Here is a 25,541-nt window from a genome sequence, read left to right as displayed (position 1 = left end):
GTATTCCCAGCACACCTTCTGCCATCTCCCCCATTCCAGGGTCATCGCTTGGGCCTGGTCTGCTCTCCCACTGAACACAGTGGCTGACCGAACTTTGTGCCTGGTCTTGGGTACACTTTCGTAAAAGCACGCTTTCACTAAATATTGACATTGTGTCCCATCCACCTTCCCTATAAATGAGGAGGCTGAATTATATTTGGTTCAACTCGGCAAGTATATAAGCAATTATATTTTGGTTCAATCCGGCAAGCATACACTACACCACCATGGCTCCAGAAAGAACAGAAAAATGGGTTTGGCCCTCTAGTGGGAAGGATGGTCTAAGTCCCCCAAAATGCAGTCTTCTGGTTCTCACAACCAGAATTTAAACAGTCTGAGTTCAATTTTTGGCTCTGCCCTGATTTGCCGAATGATCCTGGGAATACCGTTCTGCCCACGTGGGGAAGTTCCTGGCAAGGAAGGACACTGCGTAAGGGCCCCTGAGCTTGCCACACTGTGGAGGAGGGGACTGGTCTTTTTCCCCGATAGACAATATATTGTGATAGGGTCTCCTGCTCTCTAATCATGCAATCTGCATAATTTATCCTTTTAAAATGAGTCACAATCCCCAGAGAGTGCTTGCCTATTGATATCAAACGTAAGAGGGTATTTTTAAGGACACAGACGCATCATAGCTATACATTAACCTACACAAAATCAATCCATTTCCAAGTTAAGCACGGCCCTAAAAATTCACTAATGGAGCTCAGCTTAGTTTGTTCATGACATGTGCAGTCAGGAATCATGCATAATGTAATAGTGCAAATGCTAAAAGCAGCTCCCACAAACTAATTTAATCTTGGTTTAATGGACATAGGAGAACTGATCTTCAAAAGAGACCGCCAATGAGATTGTTGGGGGCCTCTCAGCAGCCCGAGAGCAAGCTCCAATATTAGCTTTTGGTTAGTTCCCCCTTTCAACTCGTCCCTATTAAAGGCAATCCAATATTGTCATTGAAATTATAAATAACTTGTGTCAACTTTCATGGACTATATAATATAGATGTTTCCATGTATTTGCATAGATCTCCAGGATTGAAATTTTGCTCCCTGTACCTTTCAGAGCATGTGCGGCTACCCAGTGGAGGGAATCTTTTACCCTCCAGAAGATCAAAAAGCTAAGCAGTATCCACAGCCCCCAGGCCATGCCAGAGAGATAGCGTCTGAATAAAGATCTGGGATATGGAAGCCTGTATACAATCAAAGGGATCAGAAGCACACTGCTGTAGCTTGTCTCCCAGGGACCCCCAAAGCCTCTCAACGTGTACCCCCCCACCTGACATGATTAGAGGAAGAAGAACATTTGCCCCCGCAAAGACACTTTTGTGTGCTCACACACACACACACGCACAGAAAGACTCCCTCGCTCGTGTAAGCCGGGTTTCTATCCGACGATCTCACATCACATCTAGCTAAGTGAATTGTAGAACACCCAAATTTCGGAACTTTCCAGTGAATCTAGTTCAAGTCACCTATTTTGTTTTAGATGAACGTTGCAAAGTGACTTTGGACTTTTCAAGTCGGCTGAAGAGGAACGCTTCGTCAAGGCAGCTTCGGTGGGTGGACGTGGGTGGACGGAATGAACAATGTACAGGTGACGGGAGTCGCAGAGAACGGGACTGGGGAACGGGAGGGAGACAGAGAGAGGAGGAGTTGATAATGCAATTTTACAAGTCAAGGGAAAGGTGATGAAATAAATAGAGGTTAAATAATGTTCTCTGGAGTTAGAGAGGCAACCAATGAATGTAATAATATAAATTTCAAACACTGGGAGGAGGAAACCAAGGGGAGTGGTCGATACTCTCATCTTCCATATGGAGAGTTAATAGATATTGACTGAGTGATGAATTAAGAAATGAAGTTATGGAAATGGTCACCAAAAGAACAACAACAACAAAAATACCCTAGAAGCATTAAATAGATTTTGCCTTTAGAGTATAGGATGGGAGGTGGTGAGGGCTCTTTTCTTGTGCTTCTGCCTTATTTCATTTGTGACAATGCATACACTATCATTTGAGTTAAAAATTTTCCCGTAGGTGCTTCTGGGAAGCTGCGCTGGTAGTAGGGAAGGATTGAGCAAGACAATGCTGCTTTTCCTCAGAAGCAGCCGGATCATTTGTGTAAAATCCTGAGTACGTGCATTGTGACACATTCTTATTCCTACGTGCAATCGTAAAACAATTGAGAATTTGTACAGTAAACTGTGAATACCTCTAGAGCAACAGTGTCCAAAATCCTCGCTATGATAATAGACAGGATCTAGTTCTGCATTGTTTAATACAGTAGCCACTAACCACACTTGACAGTTGAGCTTTTGAAATATGGCACTGGGTTTTCATTCTCCTTCATTTTAATTAAATAAATGTAAATGTCAACATGTAGCGAGTGGATACCAGATTGGGTAGCACAGCTAGAGAATCATATGGAGGTGTGAAAGACTTTCTTTTTATTACTTTCTGTACTTCTATATTATTTGAAGTTCTTGCAATAGGAATATGATACTTTCATGATTTAAAAACCTCAAAACTTTTTGGTTTGAAACAAAAATGAAAAGCAAGCAAAAGGAAATATAAAGTGATGCGCTGGCAGAAAAAAAAAAGAATCCTACAAAATGGATTAAAATATTCTGAGAAAGACAGCTAAAGAGAGAAATAAATGTATATATCTTCGGGACACCTTCCATCTCTGAACTGCCACGAGAGCCTCCCGAGCAAATATCCTTGCATCATCCCCTTATACGGTAAGCACTTACGTTTCAATTCTCTCCACTCTGCTAAGTTCATTATTACTCTCTGTTCTGCTTTCAATCTTTCAAAAATGCCTTGACATCTCTCCTCCGTGGACACTCCGCTCCCATTCTTTGTCCTTGTGGGTAAAGATCTAGATCCGGATAGATAGGTAGATATGTAGGTTTTATTCCTTTACTCGCCTGTGAACACGTGTGTAAATACGCATGCATTCTATTTGCCATATTTACTCTGACCCAAGGGGAAGAAACCAACCAAGAATTAGCAGCAATATGATCTAGATCATCTAATCCCTAATCTGATCCCTTTCCATTCATCAAGCTGTTCTACCATCTGGAATCTAATCATCTCTCAATTATCAGGCAAAACAAGGACTCTGCCACTTTTTTAGCTGCAGAACCTCAATCAGTCACTTAAACTCAGTTTCTTCATCTATAAAACTGATGTAATAATTGAACTGACCTCATTGGATGATGGTGAGGATGAGCTATAGCGTTGGAAGTGCTCAGCACAGACGTGCCAAATGGAAAGTATCCATAAATGGTACCTGTAATTTTAAATGTAACAAAACTAAGAATCCTTTGCCCTATTGTACAAGGCCAGGGATTTCTAGTCTTCTAGCTCTTAAACTATTTATCCATCTCTCTTCTTTTGTGGCCTGTCAAGCCAATTAGAGGTACAATTACTTTTAAAGGAATGGCAGGTAATACTAAGTAGGCACATACTATGTTGGGAGGCAGTGGTTTTCATTGCAAAATGATTCACATAAGCAGGAAGTGGCCCATTTCCAGGGGCAGCTCATCTCCTCATACAAGGAGTAGAGACAACTGGGCTGGGAGAAATTGTATCCATTACACATGGGGTGAGGACATTAAAAGAGCCCCTTAGTCTCATCTAAACTTGAAGGCCATTTGCAAAGTTTCTCCTTCTTCCTCTTCTTCGTCTTCCTTATTTTTTTAGGAAATAGCTTTCTTCTTATTATAAAGGTAACGGACACATGGGAGAGAATTCAGAAAATTTAGAGTAAAAATAAATTCACTTTCGGTCCTATCTTTTGAAATCACCTAAGTATAATCTGTTAAAATCTTGATATATGAAAATCTGGAATGGATATCCACATATATGTCAATCTAGATCAATCGAAGCCTAATAAATGTATATAAAATATGATATGTATGCAAATATAGTTAGACATATAATTTTATCAATTATAATTCTAAATTCTAAAATAGAGCATAGAAAAAATAAAAATAAATAAAAATAGAGCATAGACAATATAGAATTTTATAAAGACAAAAATAGGATCATATAGTTCATAATAATTTAAAACACCCTTTTATTTAACTATGTACTATGGATCTTCAAAGGTCAGTAGGTTTATCTATGTATCTTTTTTCTTTCCTGAAGATTCATTCTTCATTTTGATACAACAAATTAACTTTCAACCTGTAAAGAGTGTCACTTATTTTTGTATTGTAGAGCAAACTTACAGAATAGGAATCCATTATCAGCTCCAAGAATATCACATATGCTTCAGAAAAAGTCATTTCTATTTGGATTTAAACAAACATCAGTGTGGAAGGAGTAACTAATTATCTCCTTCTCCTGACTTGTCCATAATTTTATGAAATCATCACTAGGAACGCTAATAGTTGGGATGTCACATAATTATGCTGGAGTCTGGTAAGGGTAGTGAAACCAGCCATCTGAATCCAGTTAAACTATAAAAACATGACCTTTCATTGTCCTTCTCTCCTGGCTCTGGGGTAGGAAGGTTCTACTTTATAGCCCCATGGGCTAGCTATAGGTTTGAGTTATAACGTGTAGGTTCCTTTTGGTTATACTTGCAAAAGAAGCCATTTAATTCTTGAGTGTCTGACATCTAGAAATGAGCAAACTAGGAGGCAGACTGTTGATCTGGATTTACTCTGATGGAAAACATTTATGCGAGGAGTCCAGCTGATAGGCTGTTAACGTTGAAAAAATCCAAACCCGTACTGTCAACAAGTTCCATCAGCGGATCAGGACACCATCCCTAGACCTGTAAGGGATGCGTTCGAAGTTCTCACTGTAAAGTTGCAGCTCCATTGGTATTGATTATCTTCTTTGACTTTAATGCCCATTAATCTTTACCATCTGTAGTGGCCACTGCTTGGTAAAACTTGGCCCTGAACTCTGCCTCACTGACCTCCAACTGCCTGACAAATTCATTGCATTCCTGCTCAGCCCAGCCTTGAAACCACCGATCCCAAAGATGTAGCTGACCCTCAAAGATACGACGTGGTCGGTTTGCTCCGGACACACTAAGCTGGTCCCGCCTTTCCAGCAGTGACTGCAGTTTTCCTGGCACTGCCTTCCCTACCAGGTCCTGTAAGGAAAGACCACACTGGGGATCCGACTAACTGGTAAACCAGTGAGGAATACACTTCATCTCCTAGGAAGGGATGTAAGACATTGGGGGAGGGGAAGAGTTAGTAATACTCTCTGGTACTGAGGGTAAGGGAGAAGGAAGGGTAGTGGCATCGAAGAGCAAGATGATTGTGGTGGCATCCTCTCCTTTCCTCTCACGGAAACCGGAGACCATCACAAAAGTGTTTAAACTCCAACTGTTGCCGCCATTTCCATGTTTTCTGAAAACCCTCTATATATGTATTATTTTAACAAATATAAAGTTCTCATATATAGTGCATATATTTTATCAATCTCCTCCCAATGGACATTTAGTTTGTTTCTTGTTGTTGTGGGTTGTTTCGTTTGTTTTTACAATGTAAGCTCTTTTGTGTGATGAATATCATCTTTATGAAATCATGGGGTGAAAGTTGAGCACACTTTTAAGTCTTCTGATATTTAATACTAAATTACTCACAAGTGCAGTGAGTTACCCTCCCTCCCTCGAGGTTAGGGAGAGCGCCACGTCTCCATTCTCCGACCTACAATTGGGTATGATCGGTCATCTTACTTCGGCCAGTCTGATGGGTGGAAAAAGAATATCGGCTGCTTCTCTCAATTTTGATTCATTTCAGTTTGATTATTGTCATTAGTGGGAGTGGCTATCTTCTCATATCTGTAAAGTGGTCATTCCTATTTCCTCATCTTTCGTGAAAGACTTCCACATTGTTCTCCGTCTTGGGGACATGGGGCAAGGATGTCCTGCACACCTGTCCACCTACCTATTTCACTATTGTCTTGTAAGACGAACCAAAGGGACTCCACATCCATGAAATCTTTTCCAGTACATCTCAGCCACAAGTAACCTCAAGGGTCCTTTTACAAAACGATCCTTGTGGCTTTACCACTTTGCCTTGTTCTGTGGTGATTTATATCACCATCTTTTTTCTTCTCACTTTCTTTTCCTGTTCAGGCAAAATGCTGAAGGGAACAGAACTGCCAGAAGAATACATGCCATTTAAATACATATTTATTGTTTATCTATGGGTAGCAAAGCAGATATAGATAATTATAAGCATCAACACTTACTGATTCGTGTATTAGGCCTAGCTTGGTCATGTGCAGTACAAAATAACACTGAATGTCAGCAGTGAAACCCAACAAAGACATTTTTCTTACTCATGGGGAATCCAACATGGGACCAGTGGCCTTTCTTCATCTTGTAACTATTTTGTCTGGAACACACTGATTTCAAGGTTGTCTTGGCAGAGAAGGAGAAAGAGGAGGCACGCAGACAGTTAAATATCTTGGCTCAGAAATGACAAGCATGCCTTCTCTGACAGTCCACTGGCTAGAACTAGTGACTTGGTGCCCACCCCGTTGCAAAGAAGACTGGGAAACCAAGGGAAGTATAAGGATACTTAGTGAGCATTACCTCTCTCTGCCATAATAGGCTTCAATGTTTCAGGAATTTCCTAAGCATGAACGCATGTATGCCTATAATCTAAGTAATTATAGTTATCTCAGTCTTCTGGATGACAGCAGGAAGTTCAGAGAAGTTAAGCAACTTGCCTAGGATCACTCAGCCAGTAAATGGCAGAGCTGGGATTTAAACCCCATCGCTGTGATTTTGAACTCGCCACTCTTAACGAGTAGCTTATGAAAGTTCCATTTAGCAAAGAAACATGAAGAGAAGCTCCAATTGGAAAAAAATGTGCGGGTCTGGGGCCGTACGTGGGTGAGTGATCTCTTCTCCACACGAACGCGGTACTTAGCTTCTCTGCCCACACTCTGTACCTACGCATAGACTGAGCAGCGAGGTCCAAACCAGACTGTGCCTTTAAAAAAATAAATCATGATTCTCATTCTATTAGGAAATTGTGTATTCATCTCCTGATAGCAACTAAAGTGAAAATGGCTGAGAGCAATAAAAATCCATTTTGCTATTTAGTACAGTTTGTCAGACTAGAGAAATGGGATTGAATTTCAAAGCCACAGGCAAGCTGGTCACAATCTGTGGCTACACAGTTGATGGGTTTTTTTCTTCTTTATTTACAACTCTTTTGATAAGCCTTCAGCAAGTTACATAGGTTGTTCTAGTTGTATCTCGTTTGACTGGATTAGAATACTTGATGACAGTTTGGATAAGTTGGAGGCAGATGGTTCTTGACATTTTTCATGGCATCAGTTACAAACCATGCAAGAAACGCTTTCATCCTTTGTTTATCCTTCACTTAGAAGCCACTATAGTAGATCGTTAAACTTTCATTTTTCACAGTGCTGATTAAGGCATACTACAAGGCAGATGTTATTCCGTACCATTTTTAACAATTTACATTTAGCACCAAAGCTGGCTTTGTACTTGTTCCAGTGGGGATCAATTCACTTTTTTAAAAACTTCAAGGTCAGTCTCTGAAATACTGTGACTCCCTTAACAATCCAATGTTTCATAAACTTCTCTTGGTTACAGAAGCCGAGCTACTTTTCCATGTATGTGTGTTTGCTCGTCAACGCACACACGATGATTCAATAGTTCTCTTCCTCGAGGAAGAGCATTATTCAAGAGGCAGTTCACTAAACAAAGAGAAGAGTCTTCAAGGAAAAAAAAAAAAAAAGAATCAGAATATAGCCTATCAGAATATCTTAATTTTTCTAAAGCAGTTCTAGACTCAGAAAAGGTAGACAGTCCTGAAACACAAGGTTTAAAGAGTCAGAAATATTTCTCTTTCCTTTTCCATGATTTAGTGATTTAGTAAATTACATGCTATTTAGTTCCACCTAAGACAAACAAGAGGATACAAGCTTCTTTAGATACAATGCAATATTGACAAATAGGCTTACTTAGCACAAATTGTGACAAAATTTGATTGTACTTTACAAAGGCACAGCCTTTCACTTTTTCTTTCTTCTAGAATAATTTCAAAGTAGATTCCATTTGTAGACAAAAGATGATATCTTGCTCAGGAAAAAACTGTGTATGGGAAATCCTGAAGACAGTCTCCATAAAATATGCTCCGATATATTCCCCACTTATTGGGAAAAAAAATATTTGAGACAGGATTAAGAGTCATGGGAGGTGGAGTACTATTGCTCCCAAAAAGGAAACAAAACCACAAACAACATAATGACAAATGCGTAAACAATAACATCCATGACCTTCATTATACCACTGGCAGAACCGATGCACAAACAACTTTAAGGGTTAAATCGGGCCTTGACTTTACACTAAAATAATAGGAAACCTATACCCTTTCCCTCCTCTTACCTGCACGGGCAAGAGGCCAGAAGGACGTGCACAGCAAGTAATTCGGTTTGTAGAAGTAGTACTTCGAGAACTTTCAATCAGTCTTTGTGTAACACAAAGTAACTATTTTGGAACAACCTAGTTGCTAACGAGCCCCTTAAATGGAGAATCTGGAGGTTGTAATAAACAAAGGAGGACTGCTGAAGATTTGGGTTTTAGTAGGTAAGGGAATCTGCACAGAGAAGTGTTTCTCTTTCCTACTGTGTGTGTGTAAATGTGTGTGCATGTTTAGAAAGGGGCAGAGGCGGGGGAGGAAAGGGAGAGAGAGAATCTCAAGCAGACTCCATGCCAGCGCAGAGCCCCAGTGTGGGCTCAATCTCATAACCCTGAGACCATGATCTGAGCCAAAATGAAGAGTTGGGAGCTTAACCAACTGAGCCACATATCCACATTCTCTCTCTTTCTCCCTCTCTCTCTCAAATAAATACAATCTTTAAAAAAAAAAAAAAAGAAAAAGAAAAGATAATTTTGTTACACTCACAGATTCCAAGACGAAGGGGACCCAGTGCTAGGAATAGTGGAGAGCAAGTAGGGAAGCGCCAGGTCAGTCAGGAGGCAGAGAGGGAAAACTGTGGACAGGAGCCTTTATTGTGGTTTCTGAGGGAATAAATGGGTAAGGCTGATTAAGGAGGCTTAGGATTAGCTAGTTAGCATCATTTCTGGGGTACAGGGGCTGCTAGTTGTCTTGGCACCTGCCCTGAGCTGATTAGGGGAGTATGAGAGCCCCATAAAGGAGGTTATTGGGGATGTGGGCTCTGGATGGGTCGACCTGCACTGGCAAAGTGCACTCCCAGGAGAGCTGATAACTATTTCCATGAAGCTACTAAGCACAGGTAGTTGGGTGGGTAGTCCTTCCAGGGTCCTGAAGATGTTAAAGCATCAAAATACAGAAAAGAAGAGATGTGGTTAATACAGGAGGGCAGGTTTTCCTGACCCCTTTGCTAAGCTAGGCCAAGGACACTAGACGAGGGCCTCCAAGTTCAAGGTGGTGATCAGTGATGACAGAGGGGTGGTGTGGGCTAAGCCAGCAGCAGGAGGCAGAGCACAGGACACCTGCTAGTAACTGCCAAGAGGATAACTCAGGAATCTATTAGTTATCTCTTGCTGTATACAAATTACTCTGCGACTTAGCAGCTTAAAACAACAAACATTTACTCATAGTTTCTGAGGCTCAAGAACCCAGGCATGACTTGGTTGTGTATCTCTGACTCAGAGGCTCTCATGAGGCTGTGACCAGGTGTTACAGGCTAGCGTTGCTGTGGTCTCTGGGATGGACTAGGGCTGGGTCTGCTGCCAGTCTCATTCAGTGGCTATTGGCAGGGCCCAGGTCTTTGCTGTTTATTGCTGGAGACATCAATTTCTTGCTCCTTGGACGGCTCCATATAGCTACTCACAACATGGCAGCTTGCATCCCAGAACCAGGGCTCCAAGAGAGTGCAACGGACAGTGGGAGAGCATGAAGATGCCGAGCAAGATGGAAGCCAGAGTCTTCCGTAATCTAATCTTGCAAGTGACAGCCAATCACTTCTGCTGGATTCTAGGAGTTGGAAGTGAGTCGCTAGATCCAGTTCACATTCAAGGGCAGATTACACAACAGATGTGTACACCAGGAAGTGAGGGATCACTGGGAGATCAATCTATAGGTCGCCTACCACAGGGGTGAACAGAAATTTTAAAAACAAGAAACCCAAACCCCAAGCAAACAAATACAACATCTCTTCTTCCTAATCACGTAATGGAAGAAAGTAGTCCTCATGCTTTATGTGGGTTATAATTGTTCCCATTTTACAGTTGCATCTGGGGAGAAGTAGACTAATCCCTTTAGATAGTGTTGAGCAGGGCTAAAGGCCAGCATCCAGGCTCTATCACGTGATTGCTTTCAGCACAGTAAATGGAAGTTCATAGTCTGACAATTCATAAAGTTCTGTGCAAAGGGCTAATTAGCATCTAACAAGATGTACAAAGTCAGTAACAATCTTAAGGACAAAAATAAGAATAAAGAGTGTCGATGCTATGGTGTTTTAGCCTTTTGGCTTGGCAAAGATGAATTGGATTGCTATCACCCAGTGTTTGGGAGCATATGGAGAAAAGACACTCCCATACCCTGTTGAAGGGAGGACAATGGGTATGAAATTTTGGCAGGCAATTTGGCAATACCCATCCAAAGTTAAACATGTGCAGACCCGTTGATCCAGCAACTCCACTTCTGGAAATTGAACTCAAAGAAATCATCAGTTAGGCACACAGAGGAGTATTTGAACAATTATTGATATGTTATTGAAAATAGATTGATAGGTAAAAACAATCAGTGTCTACCAATGGTGGATACGTCAGATAAATTATAGATCAGATAAAATATAAGCATTCCTTACAACTGACAACTTATATTTGTATTTATTGACAAGGAGCAACCTCTGTAAAACAGTACTGGAAGAAACCAGCAGAAATATGAGAAAGAAGACACAGTGATTCCATGCATAATTGGAAAGTTTTATTTTAAAATGCTAATTTTGAACTATAGAATGCTTATGAAAGAAACTGAGGAAGACACAAAGAGGTGGAAAAACATTCCACGCTCATGGATCGGAAGAATAAAATGTCAACTTTGAAAAACAAAAACAAAAACAAAACTAAAATGTTAATTTTGTATTCTGATAGGATTTCTGGTGATTGGAACTTTTTCTTTGTGTATTTTCTTACATTTTCTACAATAAATATGCATACATTTTTTGAACAAGAACTAAATAATAGAAGCCAATTATCTTCCATGGCTTCTCCTTTAAGAATGTGGTCCCTAAACCGAGAATAGCAGCTGATTTTATTTTTCGGCTCTTAAAGGGGAAGTCACCACAGTCAACATCCATTCCATTTATTAAGCAACACAGAGAAAAGGTTTGTAAAGAACAAAGGGCTTGGAGGTCAACAGGGTGAATTTTGTTTTGGCCAACTGCGAAGGTCTAAGGATACACATGTAGCTTAACCACCATTAAAAAGCTTTTCCCACCCAAAACACATGTTTGAGTCACTTGGAAGAGCACCTTTCCAAGCAATAAGCTGTTACTTAAATATTGTAATAATTGTCTTGAAAAACAGTTCATTAAACCTTGTGCACTTGATTTTTCAGGCCTCGTGTATCTGGATCTTTCCTATCCCAGACTCAGCTACAAAATGGGCTTCTTCTTTCACTCTGAACCCACGCCAAGAAGACATCTGTGCCCTCAACCCTTCCAATATATTCCATCTGCTTATTTCCCCAAGTCCAGAGCAATATGGAATTTACAATGCTGGCTTTTGTATATACCCTTAAGTCATGTTGCTTTTCTAAATGTGACTTTTCTAGAATTACAATTTTTATAAGGAAATCCCAGCACTTGAATGTTCCCATTTGGACAATAATAATTGGAAATCAGGTTGGACTCTTGCTTTAACTAGCACCGACGTCAAAACTTACCTTCTCTACAAAGGTCTGTGAAATGAGCTTGCCATCAGAAGGTACTCCAGTCAAGCAATTTCCTGCTGCTAAGTTAAGCCAGCATCATCTCCTACCTAAATAGAATAGAATGGTGTCTCTGGAATGAAGGAGACATTTGTTTGACGTTCAGTTTGCCGTGCAGAGAAGACATAGGTCTGGCTGTCCTTTTGACAAATCAGCCCTAAGGAACAAATCTTAGAAACAATAAATATATCATATGTGTTCCATAATGGAACAGAAAAAAAATGGCCCTATTCACTGATCTCCTGTCCGCTTTGTAAATAAGGGGGAGGAACCCTCTTATTTATAGGAAAGGAGGAATTTAACTTATTTTCATGATTAGATAACATTCTCTTATAATTTTTCAAGTTATCACAAGACAATTTGATGTGGATTAATGTATGTCTGGGTTTTATCACCTAGATGAAAAGCATATCAGCACCGAGATGGGTATGGGAGACATCCTGTGATTTAATTATACTAAACAATCTGTGCTTTAGTACACAAAAGATAACAGCTAACATACTGCTAAACATTTACTGATATACAAGTCAAGACAAAGATAAAAGATTTCATTCCAAAGGAAAAATACTCTTAAGGAAAAACAGCTGTCATGGGGTTTTGAAACAGAAGTGAAACAAAACTTAATAGTGGAGATGTGGGGCGCTCATGTAGGGATGTGATTGGGGGCATGGTACCTGTTTCAATGTTCCATTCTCTTCTTTCTTTCTACTCACATTCTAGGTTCCTGCTTTTCTTTCCCTTGTGGGATTTGTATAAACCTACATTCATACTCCACACTAATCCTATTCTCTACCTTTGGGATAGGCCCTATTTTTATCATTTGCTACACCTTCAGGGAATCTTCTCTCCCTAAAAGTGTTTCTCACTGCAAGGAAAACTCACAATGGCAAAAGTCCATTTGGATGCATTAATCCATTCTCTTTTACCATGCTCGGTACCCTCCGGTTTGGACAAGCTAACACAGAACCCCTTCAAATCACTCGAAGATTCACTGAAGTTGGATGAAATGACAGACAGAAAAGGAGGTGCCAACAGCTTCTAGCCTGTCCTTGATTCTCCCTACACATAGCTCTTCTTCCTGACCAAGTTCTGACTGAATAATGGTGACCCTGGTTCACCACTAGACACAGAAACAACAGCTTTCCAGAAAGTTTTTGTTTTGTTTCATTTTGTTTGTTTCACCAGATCCCTTTTGTGACCCTGCTCTGGAAGTTGGGACATGCCTAGCTTCCCAGGTTTCCCTAGAAGTTATGACTTGTGCCCCTATGCCCACATCTCAGGAGAGTTGTTGGTGACTCTTCTCTGATCCTATAACAACCTTTTCTGGGCCTTAGTCCTCCAGCTCCTTCCACATTTTGTAAGATCTAATCCCCCAGTCAATTCTATAGTCCAAACACTCACAGATATTCTGTTCCTTAGTTGAATCCCAGTGGGGATAGCCATTACCTGGTTCTGATCATAACTAACCCAACAAGAAGACCAACAGGTCATTCTCAGAGCTGCTGAGGCCACAGGAAATGATAAGCCTGGAGGAATCGTGATCCTGGGGTGACATGAAAGCCACCACAGCAGCAGCTATGGTTAGTTGGCTAATGCATAGCCCCCAACCTCTTTCCCTTTTGCCTATATTGTCTTCCCAGTTCACCACGCAGCAAGGGGTGGCCATTTCACCCAGTCTGGCCAATGAAAGATATCAAAAGTCTGCAGGGGGACTTTAGAAACATTATTTTGCATCCTGAGAAAAGGAAAGGGAAGGAAAAGAGAGTTATAGATTCCACTCCTCTCTCTTTCTTCCTGCCTTGAATTCTTTTGTGATGGCTGGGGCTATGGCAACCATCTTAGGGCAACAGCATAGAAAACATGAAGAAAAATGCCAGTAATGCAAAGAATAATTAAGCAGAGAGGTAGAGCTTGGATCCTTCATGAGATCAGTGAGCTACTAGACTTAACCTAAGGCTGCATATCATTGAGCTTCCTATTAAATTAAATAATTCATGTCTTTACGTTAAAGCCAATGTTATCTGAGTTTTCTGTCACATACTTGTTGCCAAGTTCATTTCTTATCTATACAGGTGTCATTGGGCTTTTAATTAATGAGAAAAGAAAAATAGGGCAAAAAAAAATTTATTGAGCACCACTAGGTGTTAGACATATATCAGGCATTTTCACACACATTCTCCTATTTAATCCTCACAATTGCTTGGTGGGGTAGGTACAAGCTATGTTTTATAGAGGAGGGAAATGAGACACAGAAATTAAAAACCAGCCCAAGATCAACTAATTGGTAGGATCGTAACTTGCATCTTCTGCTTCACAGACCAATTTAGTCTTATTAGGCCATGAATAGATAAGACACGTTCTTTACTCTTTTAGGAAGCACACTTAGGATTACTGGAGAAATGTTAGAAATGTAGATTTTGTCTCTTGAAGGTTATAGGATGAAACTGGTGCAAAGAAGTCATGTCTAATAATCGGAGGTAACTAAAAAATCAATTGGTCTTTCATACAAGGTACCAAGTTTCTTCATCAAGGGAAACATTCCAGTGTAAGCAAGACAGATGGTCATGAAGGGCCCTTATAAACAAATTCCAGCCTTGGGTAGGGGAGTGATATGAATAATTTCTAAGATCCTATGACTTTCCAGAGATGTCAAGGTATTTTCCAATTCATTCTGACTGCCATATGTTTCTGAATTGGAGTTGTTTTTCTAGTCCCTCATCTTGAAGATGCTATCCTTGAGAGAATGGGAAAGCAGAAACCTTTTCTGGTTTCTGGCTTAGAAAAAAAAGAAAAGAAAAAAACCTTTCCATGCATCAAGGTCATTCCTTAGGGAAAAACCAAAATGACTGACAACTCATTAAGTTGGTAAAGTAGAACCAACTCAATTTAGAGACACAGAGAGGTGAAAAGAGGCTGGATATATTCTATAATTCATATATTACATTAAAGAAAATAACTTTTTCCCAAAGTGTATTTTCTCTTTTCTCAAAACAAACAAACAAAGAAACACACACAAACCATAGACCCATGGGACAACAAAAGGAAGAAAGTGCTTCCTATTAACAGGACTTTAAATGATTGTAAATGAATATTGGGTAAAGGATCAAATTAGATTTGTAGATAATGATGATCTTTCTTTCCTGGTTCAGAATAGAGATCTGGCAGAGAAGCAATGTGGAAAAATAAAACCTTTTTAATATTCAGCACTAAAGATCATTTTGAAAATAATCTGTGTCTTTAGAGACTCTCCAGTGAGGTATCAGTGAAATTTAAGATGTCCCTGAGATAATACGAAGGGGTTCTTTCTTCATTCTTTGGAATACAGAGAAGCATGGTTGGTTCAGTTTGTTGAGTTCCTACTACATGAGAGACAACTGAAAACTGTTCCCCCCTCCAAAAAGCTTGAAAATAATATACATATATACATGATAAATACAATGAACAATGGGATAAGCAAATATAGAAGGGTTTCAGAAGCAAAATAGATCATATATATTGTTCCCTTGTGGAAACATCCGTGTTCTTCCCCTCTATCATCCTTCAACATGTCTCTCATCTTTCCTATTTTTTTTAAAGATTTTATTTGTAAGTAATATTTATACCCAACGTGGGGCTTGAACTCATAATCCCAATATCAACAGTTCCACGCTTCACTGACTGAGCCAGCCAGGAACCTCCCATTTTTTTCCATTTTTCTGCCTTAGGATAAACGCCATTTCTGTTTAATTAGGTACCGTTTCCCTATTCTCCATCAAGACACCACGTTGATTTTCTAGTTAGGATTCGTTACAATTTTAAATTTTATATTTATTTGTTTGCTCGATTATATATTTTCTGTTGTCTTCCCTTTATAATATTATCTTCAAGAGGGCAAGAATGATATCTATATTATGCGAACTTTCACACAATGCTTGGCATTCAGTAGGCATTCACTAAATGTTGGATAGATGGATGGATAAGATGGATGATGAACAAATGGGAAAAAACTGTACACAGGTGATTTAATCAAGTCTTAAAGGACACCCCAATTTTGGCAGTTGAAGACATGAAGGTCTGGGGAAGGACGCATTCTAGGTATAATGGATGGCAAGGGGGAAAATGGTATACGTGAGGAAAGTAGGCCAGTGGTATTTGAGAAACAATGATTCTACATGATGTTATTAGATTTCCCTCTCCAATTCACTACCATTGTGGTCATTTGGAATGGGCAGGAAACGGAGTAGGAACAGAATAGGAAATACCAGTTCATTTATTTTTGGTTAATCATATCATTTTGGACCATTATTTGTCACTTAAAATTTCCTGCAATTTTTATAAAACTACACAAATAACGCATGGATAGATTTCAATAGCAAAAAAAAGATGCTTTCCCTTTCCAGGGTTAAACCCTTAACCATCGGGAGAGGATACACTCCCAAATGTCTCTCCTGCATTTAACACACTCACATCTGCACACGTGTGTTCACACACATGCGCCTGTACATGTACATCCATGCCTGTGCACACGTCCATTCACAAATACACACAGATATTCATACATGTGCAAATAAAAATTAGTGACGAATCTGTCCTAGGCGAGAATAAGCCCAGTGTACCTGGCTGAGAGGATGGAGGCTCCCATTCTATTAAACATGGGAACACATCACAGGATTTGGGCTTTATCGCTCCCCACTCAGAAAGCAGGGCTTCCCTCCTCAACCTCAGAGACCCTCGGCTTTCCGAGACACAGGTGGAAAATGTAATTTAAGAGCACCGCACTTGGCAGGAAATGCTGTAGAACTGGATTCTGCACATCTGCATACATCTGTAAACATCTGTACACTTTCCCTTCAAGTCCTATAAAAAAGCTCTCTGATTCCTATTAATTTTAGGAACTGACTCTTCCGGCGCCCCCAAGTCCTGACCTCGCCTAATGCACTTGCCTCAGTCTGAAAGTCTATGGATTGTGGCCATCCAGGCAAAAGAATTTCCCAAGCTCCTCTGAGTCCTTTCCACATTCCTCTACCCACCGGAACCTCTTCCTCCTCCAGGGCTTGGTACCAACCAGGCAATTGCTGGTAGTGGAGGACAAATGAGAGGGGTCCCTGGGAAAGGGCCCCAAATGACAGAAGAGATTCCAGTGAGTTCTTTAAACACCATGCACACTCCACTCAGCGACCTACCAGCTGCCCAGAACAGACACAATTTCGGGCCTCAGACACAAACCCAAGCTCTTCCAATAAAACAAATATTTCACAGTTCATTTAATCCAAGATATTGAAAAGACCTGCAGAGCCTCTGGGTTGCCCTCTCCCCAGGGATGCGGCTGTGTTTGAGTAAATACAGATGCTGCCCCCTTCCCAGCTCAGCAGCTGCTCTGCCAGCACCCCTAGCCTTCCTGCTCCTCTGTTTGTTTTCTGGAATCGTCATTGGAGTCAATCCAAAGGAGGATCAGGTGGGGCTGTCTACCTGGGGGTTCCTCATCATGGATGGAAGTATGGCTGAAGAATATAACTAGGTATGTCCAAGAAAACTTCATGAACTTTATTGGTCTTTCTTGGTCTTTACTGGTCACTCATGATTTACCAAGTGCCTATCCTATGCCTGGCACTGTTCCAGGTGCTGTGGGTACAGCGGTAAAAAAGAAAGATGAAAATCCCTGGTTTTATGGAGCTGATGTCTTAGCAGACAAGAAACAGTAAATGCATAAGACACAGTATGCCATATGGTAATGAGTTCTGTGAATAAAATGACTGGAGAGTCCTGGGAGCTGGTGGGCAGGGGGAGGGGGGAGGGTAGTGCAGAGAGGACAATTTTCAATAAAGTGGACGGGTAAAGAGTCCTTAAGAAAATGATATTGCAACAAAGACCAGAAGGAGGTGAGGGAGGAAGCCATCTAGATTTCTGGAGTAGGATTTTCCAGGCAGTGGTAACAAGTTCAAAGACCTTACTTGGGGACACACCAACGTGCCCAGAGTGTCTGGAGCACAGGAAGAATGTCCAGGGATGAACTTGCAAAGCAATAGTAGGGAATTAGATCTAGTAGGGATGTTTCCCCAATCTTAAGGACTTGGGTTTTGAATTCCCCAGCTCTAAATCAATTTCAAAAGACAAGTTACAAAGCCAATTTCAGCTCTGGAGGGAGGGGACATTTAGGGGAAGTATTCCTCTGCACCCCACCCCGTCTTTCTCCTGGGGCTGTCATCCTTCATCGTGGATGGCCACCAGAGGAACTGCCATGGCCTTACCTGACACTGGCCCTGTTTCAACCACTCAATAGCAAGTACCTGAGCAAGAACCGGAGACTGATTCCCTCCCTGGGAATCTGTTAGACTTGAGACTCAGAGAGTAGAAATCAGACCCTCTCTCATGGCAGAAGCTCAGGTATGAAACTTAAGAGTTGGGGGTGGCCCTGTTTTCTTCTTTGTGGAAATGATGGAGCCCAAGGCAGAGAACAGCAAAAAAATTAAAAAAAAAATTTTTTTTTTTTAAAACAAGGACAGATTATTTCAACTTGTATTTCGTTTCCTGGTGAATTCTATTTATATCCTTACTTACTTATGGTTCGCTTATTTAATCCTTCCTTGGATGCAGGGAGACTCGGAATAGAGCCACAAGAACCTGCTGAAGACAAAAGCCAGGTCCCAGGAAAGGAAAGCAGAGCACAGCACAAACCTAGAGTCGGACTGGAAATTATTATAAACCCCACGTGGCGTTGTGATTCCTGATCGTAAGACACAGAAGCATTAGCCTGTCTTCACCATGCCTTCTACCCTTTCCCCACTGATAAAACCACTGAACCCAACACTCATCATGTTAGTCTCAATGTTTCATTGACCTGAAAAGGGGACCCGCGAGTGCTGGAGCCAAGGTGAAAGTGGAGATCATGGTGGATTGATTCCAGATAAATGATCCTCAGACCTACAGATCATCTACACTACATGAGAAGCTATCTGCAAGGACAGGTGCCTGGCCATCACCCCAGACCCACTCAACTGGCCCAACTTGGTCAGGGTTTCAAGTACCTAGACTTTCCAAATGTTCCTCAGAGTTCATGATCATCCAGTCAGTATATGGAACTTCCAGTCAGAACTTACACCTTCACTACGCGGAGAAAAGGTGAAAATCAGCAACTGTAGGAAAACAGTTCATTCCAACACCTTGGCCTATTGGTTGTTCTTTGTCATCTCAGGGTTTTCGTATTTGCTGAGCCCTTCCCCTGGGACATCCCTCCACTAGCCACAACCTGGTCTCTTGCTTTCTTTGTGTATTTCCTAGAATGTCACCTTATCAGGAAGACTTCCCTGGCCTCCCTGTCTAGTATTTCAAACTCCCTCACCCTCATCATTTCCTGTACTCCCACCCCCACTTTCTTTCTCTACTAGTATGGATCATGCTCTAAAATGTTCTATATTTTATTTACTCTATTGTGTATCATCTCTCCCTCTCTCCACCTCAATAGAATGTAGGCTCCAAAGGGGCCAGGAATCTGTACCTGATTTGCTCACGCCTCTTATCTCCGGGACCTGGACCAGTCCTAGCATGAGAGGAGGTGGTCAAACATTTGTTGAGAGAACAGCCGCCTTCTTGGCTGTGTTCTGTAACGTTGATGATCCTGTTCTCAGAGTCATCTCAATCGCTACAGTTAGGAACCAGATTTCCAACAAGTCGGTTAACCTTTTACACAGCACCTAAGTGTCTGCTCTTATGCATCCAGACACATTTCTACACGCTTGGAAAGCCCTGAAAATGGTTATCTGGCTGAGAAGGGGTAGACCCTGGCCAAAGCAGGGCCTGAGGCCAGCTGGTTGTGAACTGACAGGAAGATGAAGTGAAAGTGTGCACCTGTGTCGGAGACCTCCGGCACGGGATGTTGCCCCACACTGACAAAGCCTCTGTCAGCCCTGTGTCTTAGAAAAAGAGTTTCCTCTGCATCTGCTCCCCAGAAAGTGTCCATTTCCTTTCAGAGTCTTTCTGGATGACGAGCACCTGGGGGAAATGCATACTGGGGTGCGGTGATTTAAAAGGGGGTGTTGCCTATGTGCCTTTTGTATAAAGTGTTCCTCATCTATGTAGAGAACTCAGTATTATCCAAATGTCTTCCAGAGACCAAGAAACAGCCTCAATGGTCTTTGTACCAGAGAACTGGGGCATGGGGGGAGGTGGGTGAAAAGAAAAAGAAATGACCTCTGTGAGTGCTGAGCCCCCCAATTTTTCTTTGTTCTGGTCACTTCCTCTTCAAGGGCAGGCTTCCAACACACAAGGGCAAGCTTCCAATGAGGGACTAGAAGTGGGGAGTAAATCCAAGACAGAGGTGAGCTCTCCAGACGACTTCACGTTCTGTCTTCCCAAACATAGTGGGGGATAGAGAACCTTGATGATTTACCCTCAGCTGCAAAGCGGCACACACCGAGGGGCCCACCTCCAAGCTGGAAGTAGAATGTAACTGTTACACATGCAAAGATATAAGGGACTCGAGGCAGCTTCCATGACTAATTTATAATAGGAGTGCAAAAGGAGAAGAGGTGTTCTAAACCAAAACAAATGCTTCAAAGAGAATCAATAAGTGATGAGTGACTTTAAAAATGTCCATTTAATTAGGCTGCAAGTATATAAAAGGAGTCCACACTCAGCTGGTTCTTGAATTCCATTAAGTTCTCTTTCCTCTGTAAAGAAATCGAAGTAAAAATCATAGCCAGTACGCCACAGGTATGGTTTACTGCGAGGAGGGCAATATCAAAGCCAATTAGGGGACCCAGACCTAAAGAAAAGGCCTCGATCCTGGAGAAAAAGACTATACATGAACTTTATTTGTGGGGGTTGGGGGGGATGTGTTGAGTTAGAAGAAAAAGTTCAAGGTATCCAAGGTCCCAAATGTTTTGTGATTCCTGGCATTGACTGACTTTTTCAATTATCTGGTTGAAAAACCAACGAGTCCCAGTTACAGCTGATTAAAGGATAAAAAATATCATGTTTTGTTCTTTCACCAAAGTTTCCTCGAATGCTGTGTTTATGCAGCATCTTTCCCCGCCCCCTGCCCAGAATGTAAATAATTTATCTGGCACTAGTTTCATTTGGTCATGAGAGGTTAGGATTTGGGCAGGGTTAGGGGGAGGAGAAATACCAACAGGACAAGATAAAATTGTTTTACCTTTAGTATTCCTTCTAAATTTCTATTCCAGAGCCGCTATTACATAAAGACAAATTATTTGGGTTTTAATTATGTTTTTAAAGATTTTATTTATTTGAAAGAGAGAAAGAGAGTACAAGCAGGGGGAAGGGGCAGAGGGAAAAGGAAAAGCAGACTCCCCTCCAAGCAGGGAGCCCCATGCAGGACTCGATCCCGGGACCCTGAGATCATGAACTGAGCGGAATACAGACACTTAACCGACTGAGCCACCCAGGAGCCCCCGTTTTAGTTATTTCTAAAAGCAAGAACCTACCACATACAGGCACAGGGATTGTTATTTTACATGCTTTTATTCCTTTAATAATATAGAAACTATCATCCCCATTTTACAGATAGAAAGGTTCAGATCAGTGTTCTCATCTTTACGTGTTCTTTAATGCAGAATTATTTTGAACAGATTTTGAAATACTCATGTTTCAGTTACCATTGGCGGGTGAAAACCTACCCCATAACTTGTAATTTTAAAGTTTTAAACAATCATTTTTTTCTTCATGTTTACACATTCTGTGAGTCAAAATCCAGGCAGGACCCAGTGGAAACAGTGCATTCTACCCCCAATGTCTGAGGCTTCAGCTGGTAATTAGTGATGGCTCAGAATGATGTGGTGGCTGCAATCGGAATCACCTAGAGCCATCTTCCCTCACATCTAGCAGTTCACGACGGCCATCGGCTGGGTCCACAGGTGGAGCTGTTGGCTGAAGCCTCTACTCTGTGTGGCCTGGGCTTCTGTACAATATGGCGGCCTCAGGGTGGGTGAGCTGCTTGAATGGCAATGCTAGGCCCATGGAAAGAGCACTGCTTTTTATTACCTTCACTAGAAAGTGACACAGTGTTACTTCCGCCACACTCTGTTAGAACCAGTTGAGGCATAAGCCTGTCTCAATTCCAGAGGAGGGAAAAAAGGAGAGGGAACATAATCTCTTCTTTCAATGAGAGTAGTGTCAAAGATTTTGTGGTCATTATTTTAAACCATCGGTGGAAGTAATAACTTTAGAGTGCCTCTTAGAGCAATCCTGCTTCAATGATAGACTTTTACTACTTGTGATATTCTAGGCATTATCTTTATTAGGAAGATATTTCAGTGAAAAAGATTAAGAAGGATGAAGTATTGAGGAAGGGTTTGCCAACTGAGAGGAGTACACAGGCTATGCAGCTCATATGAGCAAACGAAAGAGGCCAACTTTACTAACAGGGAGCGTCTCTCATCAAAGAGAAACTGAAAATCTGGATTTTTATGAGAAATCTCCTGATTTTTAAAAATGCTTTGCAAACAGGAAAAATATTACATATAAACCACCAGTTTGATATTCCTGTAACTGATAGATAATGCTATTTTTTTTCAATAAATATCTATGAAAGTGATTATCATTTGCCTGAGAATTTTCTGGGTCCTCTAAGTCAATGACAAGCTACCTCCTGTTCTTTATGAGGAATGGCTTTTCCCATAGCATAAACAAAATTCCCTGGTTAGAAGAAAATTAATTTACTCTGATCCTGAACATCGACTTTGCAGAAACAGAAATAACTGTCCATCTGTTCTAAAACTTTACAGAATCATTATTTGTTCCATTAGCTCCATAAATGGGCTGTCATCAGTAATTGTCCTGTGTACTGTGAACACCTTCCCTGAAACTATATCAAGCTTAACTCCCAGAGTTCTGAAAGATTAGTCAATCAGTGTTCAAACACTTCACAGCTACATATACTCCCATACCATGCCCCTTAAAATTAGAACATGTGAAAAGTAAAATGTTCCTTTCCTTTTGTAATGAATAGGTAATGAATATGCCCTCACTTACTATGCTAAGTTACCCCGAGGGATATCCAAAAGCCAAAGGGATAACGTAATATTAGTAACCTTCCTGTTATTATAAGTGGTTCATTAAAAAATAAACACCAGGTCTTTAATTTCCAGCTAAGAGGTAGTATCAGGGACCCTTGTTCCTGAAATCACTCAAATACAGGCAAATGATGTGAAAGAACAGTTTTCAAGACACTGGGTATCAGTCAACAAGGGACAGTGGTCCCCAAAAAGCAGGAAACAAATAAGGGGAGCCCCACAGTTGCCCCAGCTTACTCCATTGAGAGAATGTCTAGTCCATGGCATAGGAAGAGGGTCCCCATTGGAGCCAGGCAAATTCCCTGAGGATCTGAAGGTAAGGGTCTGAGGAGAGCATGGTGACTAGAGTTCAAGGGCAGAGAACAAGAGAGGAAAGAGTTACACAGGCAGAGATTCTGTAGCTCTGGAGAGTGGCCCCCTGGAGAATTCAGCATATTACCGGCAAATGTCTGGCATCTAATAAAAAATTACCAGGCACGAAAAAAAAAAAGGAAAAATAGAATCCATGATGAGGGGGAAAAATCAGTCCATTGAAACCATCCAGAATTGACCCAGATTTTAGAATTATGAGAAAAGGACATTAAAATGATAATAACTGCATTCTGGATCTTAAACAAAACTAGAGGAAAGATTGAACATGCTGAGTAGAAATATGAACCAAGAAACAAAACAAAACAAAACAAAAGAACGACTAACAAATTGAACGTGGAGAAGTATCTACAATGTGTAAAAGGAAAAGTGCGGGAGGGGATTAATGACAGATGAGACATCGAGGAAGAGAAGATTAGGGGATTTAAAGACACAAAAATGGAAACTACCTGAAATGAAAACAAGAAAGAAAAAAGAAGAAAAATGGACAGAGCATCAGTGAGATATGCTACAACTTCAAGTGATGTAGTATGTGTGTGTTTGGCTGAAAGGAAGACAGGAAGAGAAAAAATATTTGAAAAAAATAATGGCTACATATTTTTCCAATTTAATAAAAACTATAAGCCCAGAAATCCTAGCAGTTCTATGAACACCAAGCACAAGAAACATGAAAAAATATACATATACCAAAGTGCAACATAATCAAATGTCTTAAAACTAGAAAAAAGAGAAAATCTTAACAGAAGCCAGATAAAATAGACACAATATATGTACACAGGGAAGAAGATAAACAGGACGGTGGATTTCTCACTGGAACCAAGGCAAGTGAGAAGACCATGAACCAACAACTTCAAAATGCTAGAAAACAAAGCTATCAACCTAGAATTCTATAGCAACCAAAACATCTTTGAAAACCAAAGGCAAAATGAAGATTTTTTCAGACGTCAAAAACAAACAAACAAAAACACTACCTGAAAGTCAAATTCAATAGTCAGATATGTACTCCCAGATGTATTAAAGAAAGCCATTCAGGCAGAAGGAAAAATGATACCAGATAGAAATACAGATCTACACAAAGGAATAATGAATACTAGAAATGGTAACAACATTAATAAATAATATTTTTCTTATTATCATTTTTTCTTATTATTTCTTCTTATTATTATTTCTTATATTTCTTATTTATTATTTAAATCTATTAAAAGGAGAGGTTAACCTGAGGCACCTGGGTGGCTCAATCAGTTATGCGTCCAGCTCTCGATTTCAGTTCAGGTCATGATCTCAGGGTTGTGAGACAGAACCCCGCAATGGGCTCTGTACTGAGCATGGAGATTGCTTAACATTCTCTCTCGCTCTTCCCCTCTCCCTTCCCCGACATGCTCTCTCCTCCCTCATTAACAAAAAAGAGAGTAAGAGAGACTAACCCTTTAAGAATTTTTATAAATTTTGGGGCACCTGGGTGGCTCAGTCGGTTAAGCCTCTGCCTTTGGCTCAGGTCATGATCTCAGGGTCCTGGGATCGAGCCCCAAATTGGGCTGTCTGCTCAGCAGGGAGCCTGCTACCTGCCCCCCTGCCTGCCTCTCTGCCTACTTGTGATCTCTGCCAAATAAATAAATAAAATCTTTTTTTAAAAGGGAATTTTTATAAATTGTATAAATTTTCATAAAACTAGTTATCAAGACAGACAGTGTGGCATTGGCATAAAGGTAGACAAATAAACCAAAGAACGAAAGAAGTCCAGAAATAGATGCACGCACATATGAGCAGTTGATTTTTGACAAAGGAAGAAACACTCACAAATGGTGCTTTATCAATTAGATATTCATATGCAAAAAAATAAAGCCAATCCATACTTTGTCCCATATATAAAAATTAAGTCAAAACACACCATAGACCAATATATAAAAGCTGAAACTATAGAGCTTCCAGAAAAAAACAGGGAGGGAAATCTTAGTCAAGAATTTCTTAGCTATGACACTGAAAGTATAATTCATAAAAGGGAAATTTGATAAGTTGGATTTCCTCAAATTAGGAATCTCTACCATTCGAAGACACTGTTAAGGAAAAGCTACCGGCTGGGAGAAAATATTTGCTACCAGGTATGTGATGAAGGATGCATATCCAGAATAAATAAAGAGCTCTCAGAACTCAATAAGAAAAAAAACAAGCAACCCAGTAAAAAAATGACAA

General features: G+C 40.6%; 1 pseudogene across 1 annotated transcript; it reads right to left on the bottom strand.

Moving 5' to 3' along the window:
• Nucleotides 1–4,907: 4,907 nt before the first annotated feature.
• On the bottom strand, nt 4,908–5,347 carry LOC308358512 (uncharacterized protein C14orf119 homolog; annotated as a pseudogene). The gene has a single exon. The product of its transcript is annotated as an uncharacterized protein C14orf119 homolog (transcript).
• Between the last annotated feature and the right edge of the window lie 20,194 nt (nt 5,348–25,541).

This window comes from Martes martes (genome assembly GCF_963455335.1).
Source record: "Martes martes genome assembly, chromosome: 17".
In the NCBI taxonomy this organism is placed as follows: domain Eukaryota; kingdom Metazoa; phylum Chordata; class Mammalia; order Carnivora; family Mustelidae; genus Martes; species Martes martes.
The sequence above is the reverse complement of the archived record's forward strand: the minus strand, read 5'-3'. Positions and strand labels throughout refer to the sequence as shown.